This window comes from Equus asinus, chromosome 20 (genome assembly GCF_041296235.1).
Source record: "Equus asinus isolate D_3611 breed Donkey chromosome 20, EquAss-T2T_v2, whole genome shotgun sequence".
Lineage (NCBI taxonomy): Eukaryota > Metazoa > Chordata > Mammalia > Perissodactyla > Equidae > Equus > Equus asinus.
Genome location: NC_091809.1, coordinates 37,538,712 through 37,559,463, shown reverse-complemented (window position 1 = coordinate 37,559,463; position 20,752 = coordinate 37,538,712). Strand labels below are relative to the sequence as shown.

Sequence of the window (20,752 nt, the reverse complement as noted above, 5' to 3'; positions counted from 1 at the left end):
TCCCTGCCTGCTGAGGGGACAGGGGCAGAAGAGTGCCTAAACAGACACCGGCACTGAGGTGGGGGAGGTGGGGGAAGACCCGGGGCTGTGGGGTCTAGAGAGAGGACTCACTCTCCCCTGGGAACCGGAATGGGAACAAGGGAAGACTTCCTGCCGGTAGACCCTCAGGCTGGATTCCCAGGGCTCAGGAAGGAGTTCTGGGCAGAGAGAGTGCAGAGGGGAGGGGAGTAGGGTGTGGGCAGGTCCAGCCCCACAGGCTGCAAAGGACTGGGGAGGCCAGCGAAGCCAGGCCAGGCACGGCCCAGCAGGCAGTGTCACAGGGCATCACCTCCAGGCCTGGTGGCTTTGTGCATACATGTATAAGCATGATGAGGTGACATGAGGGGGCAGAAGGATGGGACAGGTCTGCTTAGGAGACTCAAAGACATGACAGTACATACAACTCAAGATGCTTGAGTGCATCCTGGATCAGAAAATAAATTGATTTAGGACTCTTATTGGTACAGCTGGGGAAATTTAAATAGTAGGTTTATCTGCCAATGTTAAATTTCTTAAGTGTGACAACAGGACAGCAGTCACACAGGGGAGGTCCTCCTTCTCAGGACAGCATTGAGAGGGGTGAGTGTCCAGATATCTGCCACCTACTTCCCAATGGTTTCCTTTGAAATCTATCTAAATATATCCAGCTCACTCTAGAGAGGGAGAGAGAACGCAAATGGGGAAAAATGGTAAAAAACAAAACAAAACAAACCCAACAGTGGTGAACCCAGATGAAAGCTATGTGGGTTTTCATGGTACTAATCTTTGATCTTTTCTATAGATTCTTGTAATTTTTTAGATAAAACCTAAAGGGAAAAGTAAAAAGAAAGCCCCATGTGCCGTGGAGGGAGATGCTGGTGGGACTTTGTTGGGGGTAGACTGTGAGAAGTAGACAGAGGACAGCATGGGGCCACCTGCTCTGCCTCGCTGTCCCTACCTAGGTCCTGAGTCTGCCCTCTTCTCCACTCTGGCTGGGTCACCATCTCCTCTGACCGGACCCCATGGTGACCACACAGGGCCCCACCTCTGCCCTCATCCACCTCCCTCCAGCAGCCCGATTGGTCTATCCCAATGCACAGACCATCGAGTGCCCCTCCCTTGAGCCCATCTGTGTCTCCCACTGCTGCTGTGATCCACTTCAGCTCCTGAGAGGGCCTCACAGGGCCCTGTGATCGAGGGCGAACCCCTTCCTGACCCAGTTCAAATCTAGGAACAACCCCACTCAGCAGCGGGGAACCCTGGAGGTGCCCCAACTCACACATCTCAGGGCTTTTCCCCACACAGCCCCTGCTGCCTGGACATCCTCAAGATCCCCCTCCAGCCTCACATCCTGCAGGAAACCCTTCCTGAGGCCCCGGGTTGGCTGACGTGCCTCCCTGGGTCTCCTAGCTGCAGCTTCTACCCCATCGCAGGCTGTCCACCTGGCTGGGCTGTCTGTGCAGGAGCTCCCTGAGGTGGGGAGGGTGGAGTTTTGCAGGCCTGGCCCAGGTAGGGAGGCTTGGCAGGTGTTTGCTGGAGGCTGTGACACTACAAAGACACAGTACATGTGCTGGGAGGGACCAGACAACCAGGACCCAAGAGGAGCTGGCAGGAACTCTGCTATTCTCAGGAAGCAGGCTTGTTGGGTCTGATGAATTACCCAGCACTGGCACTTTCCAGGGAAGGGCCAGAAGCCCGGACATGGGCAAAGAGGATCACACGGATTCCAGAAAATGCAGAACAATGGCCCTAGCACAATTTCAGGACAGTCTACAAACCGAACATTAAATGGATGTCTTCTGAGCATTTTGAAAGGGAAGGACATCGTGTGTGTTTCCGAATGCCAGCACATCCTTTGTACATGTGCCTCACCTCCTTTGTGGTCAGGGCCAACCAGGGACGCTGGCACCCTAACAACTGCGGTGGGACCAACGACCAGGACTCAGGAACAGGGGCCCACACAGTGATGCTCCAGCCCAGCAAGCGATTCAATGTGAGACTCAAAGAAAGATATCACTATGGAGATGAGGGCTATGTCTCAGGTCCTAACTGCTCACCCAAAATTCACAACTGCGGAACTGTACATGTAAAAATGATTAAGATGGCAAATTTTCTGTTACATGTATTTTATGGCAATAAAAAAAATGGAAAAAAAATCCACAGCTGGGGAGGAGAGCAAGTGTGCTCTGCGACAGATGCTGGATCCCCAGGACATCTCCAGACTAGAGAAAAAGTGAGATTTTAGGGGAGAGTCTGCATTTCTACATGAACAGACAAAAAGAGGGTGGGGCACTCTGGCTTGACCTCAGTTGTAGTGAAAATACCCAGAGATCATAAGTGACTCTGCGTTCAGCATAAGGAGTGTGCTGTGTTTGCCCACGAAAACAGAAGCTCCCCCGAGACAGGTTAACAGAGGCTGGGCATAGAGAAGGGGAGGTGATCTTCCAGCTTGGCTCTTGCTATTAGAGCCCACTTAACCATTGTGCCCAGTTCTGGGTGTTACACTGACAACCTGTGGAGTGTCCAGAGGCAGGACCAGGATGGTGAGGGGCCTAGACATCTCACAGAAAGCAACAGTAGAAGGATCCAGAAGCACACTGCTCAGAGGTGCACAGTCCCATGACCCACAGGCTGGGAGGCCTTGGGTCAGTGACTCAACCTGGCTAGGCCTCAGTCTTCTCGTCTTAAATGGAGACTGCAGTAATTCCAACTAGGCAGGGTGTTTGTGAAGACTGAACTAAACGATGCACAAAAAACTCAGTGCCCGGGCTACAGTAGCACATATTGAGCCCTCAGTCACCCGGGAAGGAGAAGGGGGGACATGGCTGGTGACCTAGGGCTGATGGAGGAACCAGGGACCCACTAGGAGGCTCCTGGGAAGGCTTACCTCTGGGCATCTGCCCTGAACTTGTTCTGGCGTCACAAGGAAATTGGTCACCAAGAACACATTCTCTCCCTGGAAGGCAAGGGTCAGGGTTGGCCTGTGCTTGGCTCCCTCGATGGGAGAAGCCAGAAGCTGGCAGCCGGGTTTGTGAGGGAAGGGGTCCTGTCCCATCGAGTCATCAACCCTGTGCCCCAGGAAAACGCCTCCAGTGAGGCAAGTTGAGGCAGAGATGGGAGGCTGGCTGGGTTTCTGGCCATTTCTGAGCCCCTCTCCGCCTCTTTGAGGCAAGATTTTTTCTCATATTCACTGTCATTTGCTCAACCAGAATTTTCCAAGAGCCTCCTGCTTCTAGACACTGAAGAGCCAGAGCTAAATTGGGCCAGGTGCCCACCCAGGCTGGTGGGGAGGGGTCCCCTCATTGCATCTATGGCCAGGGGCAAGGGGAACAGATGGTGAGCTCGGCCTGGGACAAAGGCAGGGTGGGTGTGGGGAAGGGGGTTGGCCCCCTGTGCTGCCGTGAAGGCTCTGCACATTTCAGGGATGCACACTCAGGAAGGGGAGGGGAGGGCTGGGCAGAGGGCCGTGGGGTGTGGCAGCGGTCAGGATCTGCAGGGACTTGGTGGCCACCATCATGGAAAGGGAGCCTCCCAGGGTGGAAAGCAAGAGTTGGCAGGCTCTGATGGTGTCACCTGTGAAAGCTCAGCCTGGCTGCCGTGTGGAGCGCACCTGGAGGCCCACAGGAAGACCACAGGTACAGCGGCAGCAGCAGGGGAACCCGTCAGGATATAGAACGGACAGGAGGAAGGGACAGGGAGGTGTCAAGCCGGGTCCAGCTTTGGCACTGGTAGATGTCATGGCCTCATTGGATGAAAAGAGGCCCCTCTGGGAGAGAGAGAGGGTTCTCTTGGACGAGGGGAATGTGCTTCAGGAGGCAGCTATGCTGGGGGCAGGTGGTCCCCATGGTACAATTTGGGCATCAGCAGAACAGGGCTGGAAACAGGGGCTTTAGAGAAGCTGGGTGGAGGGAGATGGGGCCGGGATGCAGGGTGGGGAGGCCAGAGGAGAAGCCAGCCTGCAGGGCCCAGGGCAGGGAGGGGAGCATTCAGGAGCTCCAAGCCCTGCCCCTATGCCCCCCACCCCTCCATCAAGCTCAAGCCTTGAGTCCCCAGACCCTCTACTCTTCTGGATGCAACTTTGTAAATGCAGTCCCTCTGGCCTGGCTTCCTGACCGTCCCCTTGTCCACCTGGAAACCTCTTACACATCCCTGAGAGCCTGTCCAGGCCCACTCCTCCATGGGCCCTTCCTGAGACGGGCCCTTCCTGAGACTGGCCCTGTAACAGCGCCAGCACTCCCTCTGGCATCACATGCCCCTCTTGCACACACTCGCTTGCAGGGGTGGGACCAGAGGTGTCAGTGCCTGGCAGCAGCATCCAGGCACCCACCTGTGGCAACTTCATGAAGTCGGTCATGTCCCACAGCCAGTTCCCCAGCTCCTTGATCTGAGTCACAGAAACCCCTTTGAGTTTGGGGACGATAGAAATCTCGGGGTCCAGGTTCTGCTCCTGGTAGCCTTTTTTGGCGATGACGGCCCACCTGGGGAGGAGGTGATGGGCAGCCTGGTGCGTCCCCGGCACACAGTGAGCAGTGGCTAAGCTGGGCCCTACCCACTCAGCCCCTACACACCCTACAGGCTCCCAGCAAAGCATTCAGGGCCCTGCCTCTTCTCCAGCCTCACTTCCAGGGGCCACAGTGGAGTTGCAGGGCTGGGCTTGTTGTGTGGCCCTGGGGTGGCCAGGCAGGTCTTAAAGGGAAAAGGACCCAGGGTTCCAGCTGAAGGCCAATGTCTGGGGGCCAGCTGCCCCCTGCCTTGTGGTTCACTGCAAGATTTGGGAGGGAATTCTGCCACTGTGGCCACAGCCAGTCCCGACAGCTGTCCTAGGCAAGGGGCAGGCAGGCCAGACCCAGAGTCTCTAGGGTTAGGGTCTGAGCTGCTAATGCTGAGCAGGTGGGCTGGGGAGGGGCAGCCCATCCTCTTTAGGGAGCATCTCAATGTTGGGAGAGGTGAGGAGAGCCTGGGCACTGGGGACACTTGTTCCAGGCCCAGCGGTCCCAGAACATGATGCAATTGTGGAAGGTGCAGTTCACATCCAGGTCTGTCTGCTTTATTTCCAGAGAGAGAGTTTGGCCTCCTCCTTTGTTTTCTGTGCACAGAACCAAGGAGTCGGAGCCAGCATCAGAGATACAGAACGCTAACTGCCACAAACTGCCGTCAGAAACAGAGCAAGCGCTGCTGGCTGGAACGTGAGTTTCCCTTGCAGAAACCTCATTCTCTGGCTTGTCACTGAAGCCAGGGAGGGTCACAAGTGCCCACCCTGCCTGTAATGGCCACATCACGGCCTGTGGCCAGAAGTTCTGGGGAGGAGACCACCGATGGTCAGCCCGGGAGCTCCTCTAAGGCCCAGAGCCCCACTGTTAAATTGGCACCATCCAGGCCACCCCGACCTCTCCTCCCCTCCCCTACACAGGGGCCTGTCCAGGATGACGGTGTCCGCCTGGGCTCTGAGCCTCCCCCTGAGGGGCTGCTCTCCCGAACCTGCTCCCAGGGCACCGGCACATCTCAGGGCACTTGGGTCGGCAGGGAGGGTGGCTCGGCTTCTGTTCTCTGACACCTTCCTGAGTCCTACAGCCGGACAGGCGAAGTGAGGCCAGCTGTCTTCACCTTCCGATCTTTACTCGCTTGCTCATTCTGTTTCACCAAGCATGAATCTGGCACCAGCCCACCCGACGTCCCCCCACTCAGGGCCCTGGGGGAAGGGAAGGCTGCCAGAGCTGCAGGCCCATCTGCAGCACCAGCTCCCATCACCCTGACACTAAGACTGCCCAGGAGGAGCGTGGAGCCCCACGGCCCTGATACCCCCCTTTCAGATTCCTGGTTGTGAAGGCAAAAGAGTATCCTTGGGGCTCCACATAGGTCTCACCGATACACGTTCCCCATTTTCAAGCTTTTTTTGCTCGTGTAAAGGAAAACTCGACCTTTGCATAGTATCTTATACCCAGTCAACTTCCTAGATTAGTTTACTAATTCTGACTAATAGGTTTTTGTAGAATTAGGTCTTGAGTTTTCTAAGTATATATTACCTGCAAATGAAGGTAATTGTTTCCTCTTATCTGTGTTAACAGTTTTATTTTCTTGTCTGATTGTATTTGTTAAAACTACCAAAACAATTCTGAATAGCAGGATGATACCAGTTTTTGGTATTCAACAGACAGCTTTATAAAAGTGAAGCTTTCCCTGTGCCCCGGTCCGAGCCCAGGCTGAGGGCCTGCCTCTTTGGGAGATGGCTTCCGCTGCAGCGGAGTGGCCCGCCCCCCTCCACTGACAGCATGCTCATCTTTTCTTTGGTTATCTTTCAGCTAAGGCTTCTCTTTTTCTTCCACATGGGCCAATTTTACTTGGAAATCATCTGTTTCCTCAATTTTCAAATGTATGCCACCAAATTGCATACAACCTTCCCCTGTAAGTCTCTTGACCTCAGCCTGCTAGTGGCCAGGGCCCTGTTTATCTGAAGGCCCCACATTTTATCCTCTCTTCCTTTGTTCAATGTTGGGAGTTTAGCTAGTTTTTTCAAATATCCAGTTTTTGGGCTTTATTTATGTTTTCTATATCTTTTGGTTTTCTAGTTCATTTTGCATTTTTAAACTTCTTCCTTATTTTTTTTCTAATTTTTTCTTCTAATTTTAAAGTTGAATATTTAGTTCTTTAATGTCAGTCTTTAAGAAATAAAACATGTTTTGTGGGGCTTTTCATTGTCTGTTAGATAATTTGTAATTTCGGTCTTGATATTCTAAATATTTTGATATATTTGATATGCTATGGTGAATAGAACATTTTTCTTATAATATTTACTAAGACAATGGCTTTTATTCTTGATGTGGCATCCTTGTGTAATATAAATTACAACCAGCTATGCTGTAAGTAGTAACGACCTGCTACTTCAGTCAACTCTCTTTTTGCCAACTGGGCTCTTAGCCAAGTCCCTTGTGTCCCTACATACATGGCATCATCAGCTACTGTACAGTTTGTCTGGATTTTCACCTGTATCTAGAGGCATCTGGCTGGGTTCCTGGTAATAAGTTCAGAAATGGATTCAGGCTATCTGAAGCACAGGGAAACTTGTGGGTAGCTGTGCAGGGAGCCTGTGGGCCTGGATTCTGGACCAGGTGGGAGTGCACATGTCCATGAGCTGCCCCTTCCTTCCTGGGAAGGAGCTGGCCACACCCAGCCCAGCAGACAGGCAGCAGGAGGGGTCCAGGCTCACCCTCCCGCCAGATAGCATTCCACAGCCAGAAATAACCCCACCTCTTCTCTAAACATCTTATTTATCCTGCCTCATCACACGGAGCCGCATTTGCAGGACCACGACGTTAAGCTCCATGATTAGTAACTAGACCCTCCTCTTGGCCCCAGTTTTACAGGTCCCTTTGAAGATTCCATGATTAAGCATGATGCTGGCTGTTGTTCCAGAATTATAAATGGCTGTACACGTGTACATATTTACCACATTAAGAAATTATCTAATCTTGAGCTGTTTGTTGAAGTGTGACCACCGTCACACTGCCTCCCAGCTGCATTTCCTGGTGTCCAGGCTTCACTGGGCCGGTCCCACACAGTCTGGGCACATCACTGCTCTTTCACTTGCCAAGTGTGCACAGAGGACCCTCCTTGGGGCAGTGTGACCTGGAGGGGACCCTTGGGTGGAAACTGAGGACTGAGCTGTGGGAATGAGGCCAGGTGCAGGATCCTTGCTGGGGGGATGGGAAAAGACTCATTTCTTGTCTCAATTAAGTCTTTTTCTTTTTATTCAGCTTAACTTAGATCTGTTCTTCACATGCGTTTGGTTTTACTTTTCCTTTTTATGATTTCTGGGTATGCTTCCTTGCTCTTTTTCCCTGGTTTCTTTCCTTTGCTGCGTGACTCTGTCCCTCACTCAGGTGTCTGCGAGGCCTTAGTTGGATTCCAACTAAGAGATGGAATGGCATCTGTCTATCTCTGGACCCAGTGTCTGCTCTGGGCCAAACTGAAGGGAATGGAGGCCTTGGCCATAGGGAGATGGGCAGGGCCTTCTCGGTAGGAGAGCCCAGGGCCTGTAAGTCTGGGAGGTTCTGGGAAAGCACTGAGAGTGGATAGGGGTTCCCCATGGCATATGACCTACCCCCTGGGCTTCCCCCAAGCTCCTGACAAGGCTTGGCCCATTAGCGCTGCCTCTGCCAAGTAAAGAAGGGTCATACCTCATAGTTTCCTTCATTCTCCACCATCACTTTCTCAACATCCAACAGGAGAGACCACACTGACCCCACCCCTGTGGAGGGATCCCTTCAGACCTGTCAATGTGCCTATAGGAAAGAAGCAGCTCTGGTGAAACAGGCCACAGAGCGACACCATGGAGGAGATGGAGCATGAGGTATCAGGAGGATTCTAGTGTTTGGCTCCGTGGTGTCTCGAGAGAGGTTGGGTCTGCCTAGAACTGGGCCTTGTCTCCTAAAATTAGGAGTGGACGAGGTCTCAGGGATGTCATGGACTGTGGTCCTGACTTATGCCTCCCTATGGGGCCCTGGGCCTGGGGTGGCTCCAGCTCTGACATGAGATTCTCTCCAGGCGAGGTGACATTTGTGGGGAGGGCAGGGGAGCTGAGGGCTGCCCTGGGGACCCAGGCCCATCATCCTTTAAGGTCAAGACAACATGCTGCCCGCCAATCGCTCAGGTCTGTAACTTCTCGCTGCTGTGGTATTCATTCTACTTCCTCAATATCTTCACCTACTTGTCCACTTGTCCAATCTCTTGGTGTTTTTGCTGGAAAATGAGAAATGGCAGTGTTAGCCACACTGCCAGCTTTCCTAGAGTGGCACTTAGTGCAGCATGAGTCACGTTAGGAGTCCTGACATGAGCAAACTCAAAGGAGCCAGAAAAGGCGCAGACCCGGGGCACAGACCCTCTCACACAGACACTCGGCCTCCAGTCAGGTCCCAGCCTGGAGGTGGGGTCCTGGCAGCCAGCAGGCAGCCACCCCTGAGCTGCATGTGTGGTTCTCGGACAGGTGGGTTTATTAAAATCTCCCCTTAGGACAGCTCTGGGGTCAGGGGTGGCAGGAACCACAGCCCCGCACCCAGGACCACCTCTCGCCTGTGCAGCAAGGATGGGTTCTTACCTTTGCCTCCTGGGTGCCAAGGCCAGGCAGCTCCTTCTCACTGGAAGGCAAGAGAAGCAGAGCCATGAGGACCTGCACCAGGCCAGGTGCCAGGGAACAACCAGGCCTGCCCCCCATCAACCCCCAAGTCTCTGCCCAGGAGACTCCAGAGGGGAGGGCTGACCCCAGAAAGGTGTCAGTGATGTGGGGCAGAGGGAGGACAGGTGCTTATGGGGGATCCAGCCACAGTCGGCTGGAGGCGGTGCCCTCTATGGGAGCCTGAGAAGGATTGGTGCTGGCACAGGGGGTGTTGACAGCAGGCCCCCAGGATGTGACCTGCCACTGTCCTGGGGTTGGGCCGGCCTGAGAACTGCCCAGTGCAGCCAGAGTGCACCCTGTGCCCACCCTGCTGATGTCTCCATGCCCCTCACAGGACCCTGCCTTTCCCTGCACCCTTCCTGTCCCCTGACCTCACCCCTCTCTCATCCGTCACTTCAGCCACTCTGGTCCATCTTTTGCCCCTTGTCCTGTCAGAACCTCTGAGCTTGACCCACCCCTGCTCAGTCCAAACAACTGCCTGTCCACTGGGCAATGAGCAGTGACTAAGGGCCCCACAGGTAGCCAGGTTGGCCCCACACCACGTCTCCAGCCTCAGCTGGCTTCCTGCAATGGCCATCAGCCTCCTTCCCTCATGCTGCAGTGTCTTCGGGACTGACCGAAGCCCCTGGCTCAGGTGTCTCAGGTGAGTCGCTCACCCAGGGCCTCGGCCCATTCCAGGCTGACCTCCCCCAGAGAGGATGCCACCATCCTGGGAACCCAGTGTCTTCAGCCCTGCCCCAGGCTACCTCCGTCCAGATACACACACATACACACACTTATCACCCCAGACCCATCTCCCCTCATTCTCTTCTCTCTCCCCCCACCATGGCCTAGCTCAGACTTCCACCCTAAATCTCCTCCCAGCACCAGACGAAGGGACCAGGTAGTCTTCAACTGCAAACTCAACCTGCCTCTGTCACCTTCCTTCCCATGAGATTCTGAGGCCTGGTCCTGCTTGAATGCATCCCCTGCCCATTCCCTCAATGCCTGAGGCCACACCCCTTGCTGCCCCTTGTGCCTGTCCCAAGGTGGCTACTCAGCTGGGCCCATTTGAGCTCTTGGAGACCTCTGCATAACTGCCCACAGGCTTGGGCAGACAACCCTGGGTCAGGTGCCTCACACCCTGTGGAGCCACTGCTGACCAGGCTGGACCCCCCCTCTGACCATGGGAGGAAGACATCATCACCCCATCCCCCTTGCAGGTGTGGAGGCCACACCACTGAGTGCCCAGGTGCCTGGCCAAATGCCCAGCTCCACTCCCTGCACACTTCCCCAAGTTTGCATGCTGGGTCTCTCAGCTCAAGCCTAGTACAGACCCTGGCCCACAGAAGGCACCAGGGGACAAGGCTCTGAGCTGAAGAGATGGGTGTTTCCACAAATGGAAACCATCCCTGAGATGAGATGGGAGGGGTGTCCAGATGTCTCACTGCAAAAAACCAACATGGTCGGTGACTTTGTACAGCAAGAGGTCAGCATCTTTCCAAGGTTCCACCAGTGTCCCTCCTTGGCAGCCCTGAAACCCAGAGGGGGCACTGTGGTGAGGGCATACCAGAGCCAGGGACGTAAGGGCAAAGAGGGAGCAGGATGGCTCCTCCCTCCCCTGCATCCCAGAGGCGCCCAAAAACCTCTGACAATGGGCACAGCATGAGAGACAAGGACATGCCCATCTGAATGGGAACAGCCTGACAGCTTCACCTGTTCCTGCTGGCTGGGACCCCCACCTGGGCCTTGCTGGCTCGTCCATGGCTATGATCCCTGCCACATAAGTGCTCCTGCTGCCTATGGTTCCCGCATGGGCCGGATCTGTTCCTAGTGGCTATGATCTCCTCCTGGGCCTTACCTGATTGTAGTTGGCTATTAGCTCGGCTCATTCCAAGGCCATCAGTATTTCCAGGTCCTCCTTCATGTCCATGCTGCAAGGCAAAAAATCCAAATATTACAGTGCACTGAAGAGCTTTAGGGAACAAACAAGTCTGCTCCCTGTTGGCAGCTCCCTGGTCTGTCGGATCAGAGAGTGGAGAAAGCCCAATAGCCAGGTCGGGTGACATCCCGGCTTGACAGATCATAGGTTCGCACTCACACTTTCCAATACTCCCACTTACAGGCTACCTTCCTTTCCCAGGGAAATTCGGTCATAATGAGATTACAAAGCTCTCTTCAGACAGCTTTACGAGGAACAAGAAGGTGGACTGAGGAGGCTCAGATGAACTGCTGACCTGCAGTGCACGGTGGCGCACTCCTGGCCCAGGGCGGGCACTGAGGAAAGAAATACAAAGTTCACATTATTGCAACAAATGGAATATCCAATAACTTTGAACTTCTTGTGAAAAATGTGCTGTTAATATTATTCCTTCAAAAAAAAAAAAAAAAAAGAACAGACCTTCTGGTTTCCTATAGAGCTTGTAAGAAGCTTGGAAGTTGCCACTCCATCCTAAAAACAAGTAAAAAGCTGAACAAAATGAAAACATCAACTCTTCCTAAATCCATGAGACGTGAGGTCACAGGGCAAACTGCTGCCCCCCAGTGGAGCGACCAACAAGAGAATACTGAGAATTACGACTTACTGGGGTAGAAATCCCTGAGCAGCCACCTCTGCAGGAACCAGAGCCAGGGTAGGGAATCTTGAAGTGTAACTGATGAATTGCTAGAGGCTCAGGGTGGAGTTTTTATTGCTGTCTTAACCCAGAGAGAGACAAACTCCAGGAGAACCCAGTCATCAGGGGCACCCGCACTTTTGTGTACCAGGTCCTCACAGTAAAAATTGGAGAAAAGTTCCCTCATGCTTCCAGAAGAGGGGCAAAGGAACCATTTCGAAATACACCAGAGTACACTGTTCGTAAGAAGGTCCACCCTTAGGAGAAATTTAACCAGAGTTTAACCTGCTGGGGTTTTATCAGAGCCTAATTTAGGGGGGAAAGGGAAATACTCATTCCAGCCCCCTCTAGCCTTCCACATGGGAAAAGAAACACCCAATTCCAGCCCCTCTAGCTGTCCTGTCAAACCTAAGGGGTGGGATAAAAAACCTGAGAAGCACATGTGAAGTTCACAGTCCAGAGGCACAGGCTCACTAAAAGACTCAGACCTCATCATTGGACTACAGAATGCTTCCCCTCCCCACACCTCACCACCACATCACTAAAGGCCTATTTACAGCAGTTCTGTTTACCTAGTACATCATGCTTGGCTATAAAGAAAAAATTACAAGACATACTACAAGGCAATAAACACAGTGTGAAGGAGACAGAGCAAGCATCAAAACCAGACTCAGATATGGTAGGGATATTGGAATTATCAGACTGGGAATTTAAAACTGATTAATATGATAAGGACTTTAATGGATAAAGTAGACAGCATGCAAAAACAGATGAGGAATGCAGGCAGAGAAATGGACATTCTAAGAAAGAACCAAAGGAAATGCCAGAGACCAAAAATACCATAACAGAAATGAAGAATGCTTTTGATTAGCTTCTTAGTAGACTGGACACAGCTAAGGAAAGAATCTCTGAGCTTGAGGATATCTCAATAGAAAACTCCAAAACTGAAGAACAAAAAGAAAAAAGACTAAAAAATAACCCAACAGAACAGATTATCCAAGAACTGTGGGACAACTACAAAAGTGTAACATACACGGAATGGGAATACCAGAGGAAAAAAGAGAGAAAGGATCAGAAGAAATATTTGAAAATTTGAAACAATAAAGACTAAGAATTTCCCCAAATTAATGCCAGATACAAAACCACAGATCCAGGAAACTGAGAGAGAACACTAGCAGCATAAATTCCAAAAACACTACACTTGTATATATCATTTTCAAGCAACAGAAAATCAGAGATAAAGACAAAATCTTGAAAGAAGCCAGAGGAATAAAACACCATAACTACAGAGGAGCAAAGATAAGAATAATATGAACTTCTGCTCAGAAACCATGCAAGCAAGAAGAGAGTGGACTGAAATATTTAAACCGTTGAGAAAGGGAAAAAACCAACATAGAATTCTGTACCTTGCAAAATTATCCTTCAAAAGTGAAGGAGAAATAAAGACATTCTCAGACAAAAAAAAAATTGAGGGAATTTTTTTGTCAGTAGACCTGCCTTGTAAGCAATGTTAAAAAGAAGTTCTTTAGAGAGAGAGAAAATGGTATAGGTCAGAAAGTCAGATCTGTATAATGAAAGGAGGAGGACTGAAGAAGGTAGAGAAGGTAAAATAAAACCTTTTATTTTTCATATTCTTTTTTTTGTTTGTTTTTCAGGAAGATTAGCCCTGAACTAACATCTGCTGCCAATCCTCCTCTTTTTGCTGAGGAAGACTGGCCCTGAGCTAACATCTGTGCCCATCTTCCTCTACTTTATATGTGGGATGCCTACCACAGCCTGGCGTGCCAAGCGGTGCCCTGTCCACACCCAGGATCTGAACTGGCGAACCTGGGGCTGCCAAGAAGCAGAACGTGCGAACTTAACCACTGTGCCACCAGGCCAGCCCCAAGGATGTTCTTTCTTACCACTGCTTTTCGACATTGTACTAGAAGTCCTAACTAATGCAGTAAAGCAAGAAAAGGAAATAAAAGGTATACAGATTGAGAAGGAAGAAATAAAACTGTCTTTGTTTGCAGATCACATGACTGTTTACAAAGAAAATATAAAAGAATCAACAAAAAAAATCCTGGAGCTAAAAAGCAATAATAGCAAGATTGCAGAATACAAGGTTAACATACAAAAGTCAATCACTTTCCTATATACTAGTAATGAACTGGGAATTCAGAATTTAAAACACAATGCCATTTACACTAGCACCAAAAAAATGAGCTACTTAAGTATAAATCTAACAAAAAATATACAAGATCTATATGCAGAAACTACAAAATTCTGATAAAAGAAATCATAGAGAAACTAAATAAATGGAGAGATATTCCTTGTTCACTGATAGGATGACTCAATATTGTCAAGATGTCAGTACTTTCCAACTTGATCTATAGATTCAATGCTATCCCAATCAAAATCCTAGCAAGTTGTTCTATGGATATCAACAGACTAATTCTAAAGTTTATACAGAAAGACAAAAGACCCAGAATAGACAACAAAACATTGAAGAAGAATAAAGTTGGAGTACTGACACTATCCAACTTCAAGACTTACTACAAAGCTACAGTAATCAAGACAGTATAGTGTTGGCAAAAGAACAGATAATAAATAAATAGAACAGAATAGAGAGCTCAGAAATAGACCCACACAAATGTAGTTGTGGGGGATTGGAATTGGCCACCCCAAGATATGTCTCTTTGGCATGAGGATTATTTTGGGCTGATTACTTTTTAAAACCGCAGACATGAGAGAAACTCTGAAAAGTAGAAGTTACCCTTTGTAAGAGACATTTACATTTGTAAGGGAAATCTCCATCTGTAAAGGTATCACCCCCTCTCTGTACCAAGAAGAAGGGGGGATGACTTTATCTCTAAAAACTCTTATCAACGTGGAAGGCAAGGAATTAAATCTGCATAATAACCTTACTCTTGTTTACTGTACTTTTCTGGTCATCTCCCATAACTGACTCCTCCACCCCCAACATCCTCCTTTGTCTGTAGCTGAAGATGGTATTTAAGATGAGACCCTCCACTATTTTAGCGAGTTGCCCAGTTTTCCTGAGTCTCTCCCATGTATCCATGATATAAAGCTTTGTTTAATTTTCTCCTGTTATTCTGTCTCATGTCAATTTAATTCATAGCCTAGCCAGAAGGACCTAGAATGGGTAGAGGAAATATCTTCCTCCCCTACATAGTCAACTGATCTTTCACAAAGGAGCAAAGGCAAAACAATGGAGAAAAGATACTTTCTAACCAGTGATGCTAGAAAAACCCACACACAAAAAAAACGAACCTAGGTGCTGGTGCAGTGAGATAGTGGGTAAGTTCACAAATTCCACTTTGGTGGCCTGGGGTTCACGGGTTCAGATCCCGGGTGCTGGCCTACACACCACTCATTGAGCCATACTGTGGCAGTGTCTCATATACAAAATAGAGGAAGACTGGCACAGATGTTAGCTCAGGGACAATCTTCCTTACCAAAAAAAAAAAAATAGAATTCAACACAGAACTCCAATGCCTCCACATTACAACCAATGGCTTTATCAACCAGATTGGTTTACTGAAGTAACAAAGAAACAAATTCTTCCCCCATCAGACTTCTCACGGCCACCATGAGGCTGGGCCACAGTGCCCTCAATTCTAAGGTATTCAGCACCAGTCAGGAACTAGGAATGATCAGCACCATTCAGGCTAACAGCAAGAAATTGATAACTCAATGCATTGGGTAGCTATGTTATCCCTGAGATATATAAGTCCTGCAGGTATTTGCTCACAGGTCCTGAGCTGTCAGGAACTGGGAATTCAGAAAATCCCATCTATTCCAAAGGTCCCAAATACCTCACCTTCATTTAATCAAGATCTACTAACAAAAAGGCATTATTGTCCAAAAGAATTTACTTTTAAATGGCCCTACGTCACTTGCTAGAAAGGCCCAGTTTGGGTTGAAGGTAAAGCTCAGGAGACACCTATCACATAAGGCATCAAAGGCTTTCCTCCCTGTGTTCCCGCTTCTTTCTATTTCAGTCCCACTCTAGCTCAACCCTTGGGCCAATTATTCTCCAAGGTATCTTACTTTCATTCTTTATTCCAAAGTAAAAATTACTTCTCACAACTTCCTAAGGCTCTCAGAAATCAGGGTCCTTTTCTGTCTGAGCCTCAGGTTGAAACTACTTTCTATGAAGCCACTTAATTTCTGGCTTAACTTTACTACTTTTCCTCGAACTGTGGGCACAGAAATGTCCTGGTATTTTCCTTCTGCACACAAAAGAACTCTACTCAGCTCTTAATTCTCTTATTTCTAAAAATTTAAGCACCAGATACAAAGAAACATGGTACAAAGAAAACCTCATTCACAACCTGACATGTCTAGTCTTAGCCTCTTATTTCTAACAGCTGGTTCTCAATCAGGGATGATTTTGTCACCACAGTGGACATCTGTTGATGTCTGGAGACATTTTTTATTGTCCTTATTGGGATGCTACTACATTTAGTAGGTAGACACCAGGGCTGCTGCTAAACATCCTACAATGCAGAGAACAGCCCTCCCAAACAGAGAATTACCCAGTCCAAAATATCAACAGTGCTGAAGGTGAGAAACTCTGATTTACGTCAACATATTTCACTCTATATCAATTTCTACAATATCTGCCCCTCAGTGATTATTGGCATCTCAGTGATGATTATTATTATCATCAATTTGGTAGACACTGTACTAACACACATTTTCTCATTTAATTATCAATATCTCTCATTTAATTCAACAACCATATGAAGGAAGTCAGATTATCATCTCTATTTTAAAAGTGAGAAAATAGAATCAAAAAGAGGCCACATAACTTGCCCAAGTCACAAAACTAGGGAGTGGAGGAGTCAGAATTTGAGCCCAGATAATACGAGCCCGGAGCCTACACTCCTAATTACTATGTCATATCCTCCCATATTATTAAACGCATTACTAAAAGAACCCAAGAATGAAATAATTAGGGCTGAACTAGTGATTAGTAGTCAAAAGAGGAAATAGAAGAGAGCGAGATGAGAATTTACAAGGGAACAAATGACAGAACTTAATGATTATGAGATATATGGGATAAGAAAGAGTAAAAAAATGATCATTTTTTAAGTGTTGGGAGCATAGGGAAATGACAATAACACCTCTAGTAATATGGAAATCACAAGGGTGAATCCAGAAGGAAAAGATGAGTAATGTTTCAGATTGTTGCATTTGGGAAGATGAAAAGATATCCATATAGAAATTCTAGTATTCAGCTAAGACAGATTTTAGAAACTCAGGAAAGAGGTAAGGATTAGAAATTTAGGTTTTGAAATTATCTCACATAAAATGAACAGCAGAAGCAACAAAACTATTATGTTGTCCAAGGGAAAAAGAAAAGGACCAATCCTTGGGGTTCAGCAACAATTGAGAGGCAGAAAAGAAGAGGCGGGAGAAGAACCAGGACAGGGTGGTGTCACAGAGTTCAACAGATGAGAGTTTCAAGAGGAGAGTAGACTGCCTTCTCTTTTCATTCTATACTCGCTCCTGGAAGACCTCATTCTCATCCATTACTTAAACTACCATCCACCTATATGCAAATATCACAAGACCATACCTTGCATCTAACCTCCACATTCATTTTTCCAACTGCCTAATTTTCTCTCTCCCTAGATGTATCAAGGGCACCTCAAATTCAACATGCCAAAAATCTAACTCTGCTTCTTCCAGTATCACCTATCTCAGAAAATGGCATCCAGCTGCACACACCAGAAACCTACGAATAATCTATGACCTGACATCCTCTCATAAGTCAATCCCAGCCAATCCATGTTCAAAACATTATGGGTTTTATCCACTAAATGTTTCTATCTGTCCCCTACTTGCTATCTCTGGCTATTACTACCGTAGTCTAAGCCACCACCATCTTCCACCTGGAACACTGTTACTGCTTGCCATTTGGTCCTCACATATACTCTTGCCCTCCTCAGATTCATTCTCCTCAACGCAGCCAAGATGAAACTTCAAATGCAAACCCGAGTACATCACATAACACATCCCAATCCTCACTTCAGTGAGTTTCCACAGTTCCGAGGGTAAAGATCAATCTTTTGCCTTGGCCCACACGACCTACATGATCCGGCCCTTGCCTCCCTCTGTGGCCTCATTATACCCTCTGTCTCTTTGCTTGTCTGCTTTCAATTTCTTGAGTCTTCCAAGCTTCTATTCACATAGGCCTTTGCATGTGTACTTCCCTCTGCCTAGAAAACTCCTTTCCCCTTCTTATCATTTAGCTCTTAGTTCAGTAACATTATGTCAAATCTCCCTATTACCAGATATTCTCATTGGACCATTTGCCTCTCCTTAGCACTGAACACAGCTGTAATTGTACAATAATTTGTGATTGTTTGATCAATGTCAATTTCTCATATCAGACCGGATGCTTCATAAGGGCAGGAATTGTGTCTTTTTATTCATCATCAAATCCCTAAGACACAGCACAGTACCTAACACGTGTTCAATAAATATTTGTTGAATAAATTATCAAACACACTCAAAAAAAAGTAAAATAGAATGAGACTGAGCAAAACAAGTGGAGGTGACTATTACGAAGATGACTGGTGACCCCTGAGAGTACAGTTTGAATATACTGATGAGGGTAGAATCCAGAAGGCAGGAACTTAAGGAACAGCTGAGCAATGAAACAGGGAAGAGAGATTGGACAAGAAAGCTAACAGACGGCAGCAGGGCCAAGGGAGAGTTGTTTTCATTTTGCTGTTCTTTATGCCGTTGTTGGATTCTCCAGTATTGGGAAGACATAAAGAGAGAAGAATTGGAAATGTGACAGATTGGAGATAATTTGTCAGATGAGAGAGGACTACAGTTGAAGGAGTTTGAAAATGTCAAAAAAAAAAGGGGTGAGGTAAGCAAAGATATCATAAAGGAGTGATTAACTTAAGCATGACAACACAACCAGTTGAAAGTAATATTTGAATGCATAAAGATGCTCGTGCATTAATAAACCAGCTAGACCTAATTAGGGAAAGCATCTGAAAGAGAGCTGTTACAACCAAAAGGTAAGGAAGCCATGTTAAACTACGTCACTTAGATCTAATCAGCAAAATCCAGATTATCAGAAACCCCACAAGGCCAACAACCTGGTTTCTTCAAGAAATAAACTGCAAGGGAAAAAAAATGGAGGAGGAATTATAAAATAAAAGAAACTTAAAGGACATAACCAATCACAACACGTGGACTTGACTGGATCCTGGTTCAAACAAGCAAACTAAAGAAAAAAAATGAGACAAGTAGAAAATTGAACACTAGATATTTGATGATATTAAGGAAATACATTAAATACTTTGGTGTGACAACAGTATTGTGGTTATGCTTTTAAAAGTTCCTTTTTTTTTTAGAAATCATACTTAAATTTGCTTCAAAATAATACAAGAGGATGTACATGGATAGTGATATAGAAGCAACAAGATTGGTCATGAGTTAATTGTCAGAGCTGGGCATTGAGTTCATGGGGCTTCATTACATATAATTTTTTTATATGTTTGAAATATTCCTTAATAAATTTTTTTAAAGATGCAATTTGGTTTGCAAGAATAGGATTTTCTTCCATACCTTAGTTAAGGTTTTTTGACCTGTGTTCAGCAGATTTCAGGGAATCATGAGGATTATTATCAGATCTAGGCAAAGCTGGAGGATGAAGTGATCCACCAGAAAACAAGGATTGAGTTGAACACAGGATACCACTTGAAACATGACAGCAGATAGATCCTTCAAGTTGTTACCGATTAAAGTTTTCAAAGATGAAATTCTAACATAAAGGATAACAGGAAACTAATGGGTGGGGGAGTATATTGAATGATCAAAGCAGTAGGTGAGAAAAATGACTATCTACTCTTGCTTCTAAGACAGACTGATTGGAGATTCGATGCCAAAGGAAAAGTCACGCAGGTATCAGATGACCAAACCCGAACATGGGACATTCGTTCACGAGGTGGGGAAAGAATGTGTGCACTAAAGTAGTGCTAAGATATCGGAGATCTAGGTATAGGGTCATTCAAAGCTTCACAACCTACTCCGTCATCTTCTCCTTTGTTTATTCTTTTTTTCTTTCCCCCAACAAATCCAAATCGCCTTAGTGGTAGTGTGAAGGCCGTGAGACAAAGAGGGAGGAGGAAGAAGTAATATGAAGTGTTGGGAGGAAAATAATTAAACATTATTTTTTCCCTCCCATTGAAGCCAGGATTTAAGAAATAGAAATTGAACTTGTCAACAAGCAGGCACCTGCCTATCGGGTGAGGCGGGATACAAGCAGAACGCGCAGGGCTGGAGACAAGTTTAGTTATGCTGCAGGACAGCGACAGGATATTGAGCTGTGGGGACCTCTACTCTTTCTTTTTTAGGTCTCATCCTCAGCAATTCCCAAAACACCAGACCTTTTTTTCCAGGTACATACACCAAAGGAAAACAATTTTTTTAAGAGGAAGACTGTGTGAAGGGAGTGGACAGGAGCACTCCGGAGGAAGGCCGCAAGCGCGTGCTCGTTCCAGCAAGGACGCCAGGGTGTGGAGCACCGTGAGAGGAACGCGGGGAGGGTCTGCAGACACGGCGACGGGGCCGGGAGACAGCCGCGAGAACCCGAGCGCCGCAGGGCCCAGGCGACCGTCCGGGAGAAGCGGCGCGGCCGCCGGACACGCCTCCAGCCCCGCTCTGAGCGCCCTCCCTGCCCGACGCCGCCGGCCCGCAGCCGCAGCTGGGAAGGGCAGAGACCGATTCCGCTGGGGGGGACGCGACGTTAAGACCGCCTCTCCAGAAACCCAGCTACCTCGCCGTTAACCGACGCTTGAGAATCCTCTCCTCCCCTTCGGTGACGCCTGAGGGCAACGCGGCCACGGGTGCCGCTTACGCGCCAGAGACCGGACGGGGTCCGGCAATTCCCAGCCAGCCCAAATCCCGGGCTTCCTCCCGCCCTGGGGGACGGCCA

General features: G+C 48.2%; 1 long non-coding RNA gene across 1 annotated transcript; it reads right to left on the bottom strand.

Annotated features, from left to right (window-relative positions):
* Positions 1 to 3,006: 3,006 nt before the first annotated feature.
* LOC106834032 (uncharacterized) lies at positions 3,007 to 20,748 on the bottom strand. Its single transcript, XR_006516682.2, has 5 exons — positions 20,594 to 20,748; positions 11,290 to 11,443; positions 11,028 to 11,100; positions 9,110 to 9,149; positions 3,007 to 8,754 (listed from the first exon to the last, which is right to left on the bottom strand). It is a non-coding gene; the product is annotated as an uncharacterized lncRNA (long non-coding RNA).
* Positions 20,749 to 20,752: the final 4 nt, after the last annotated feature.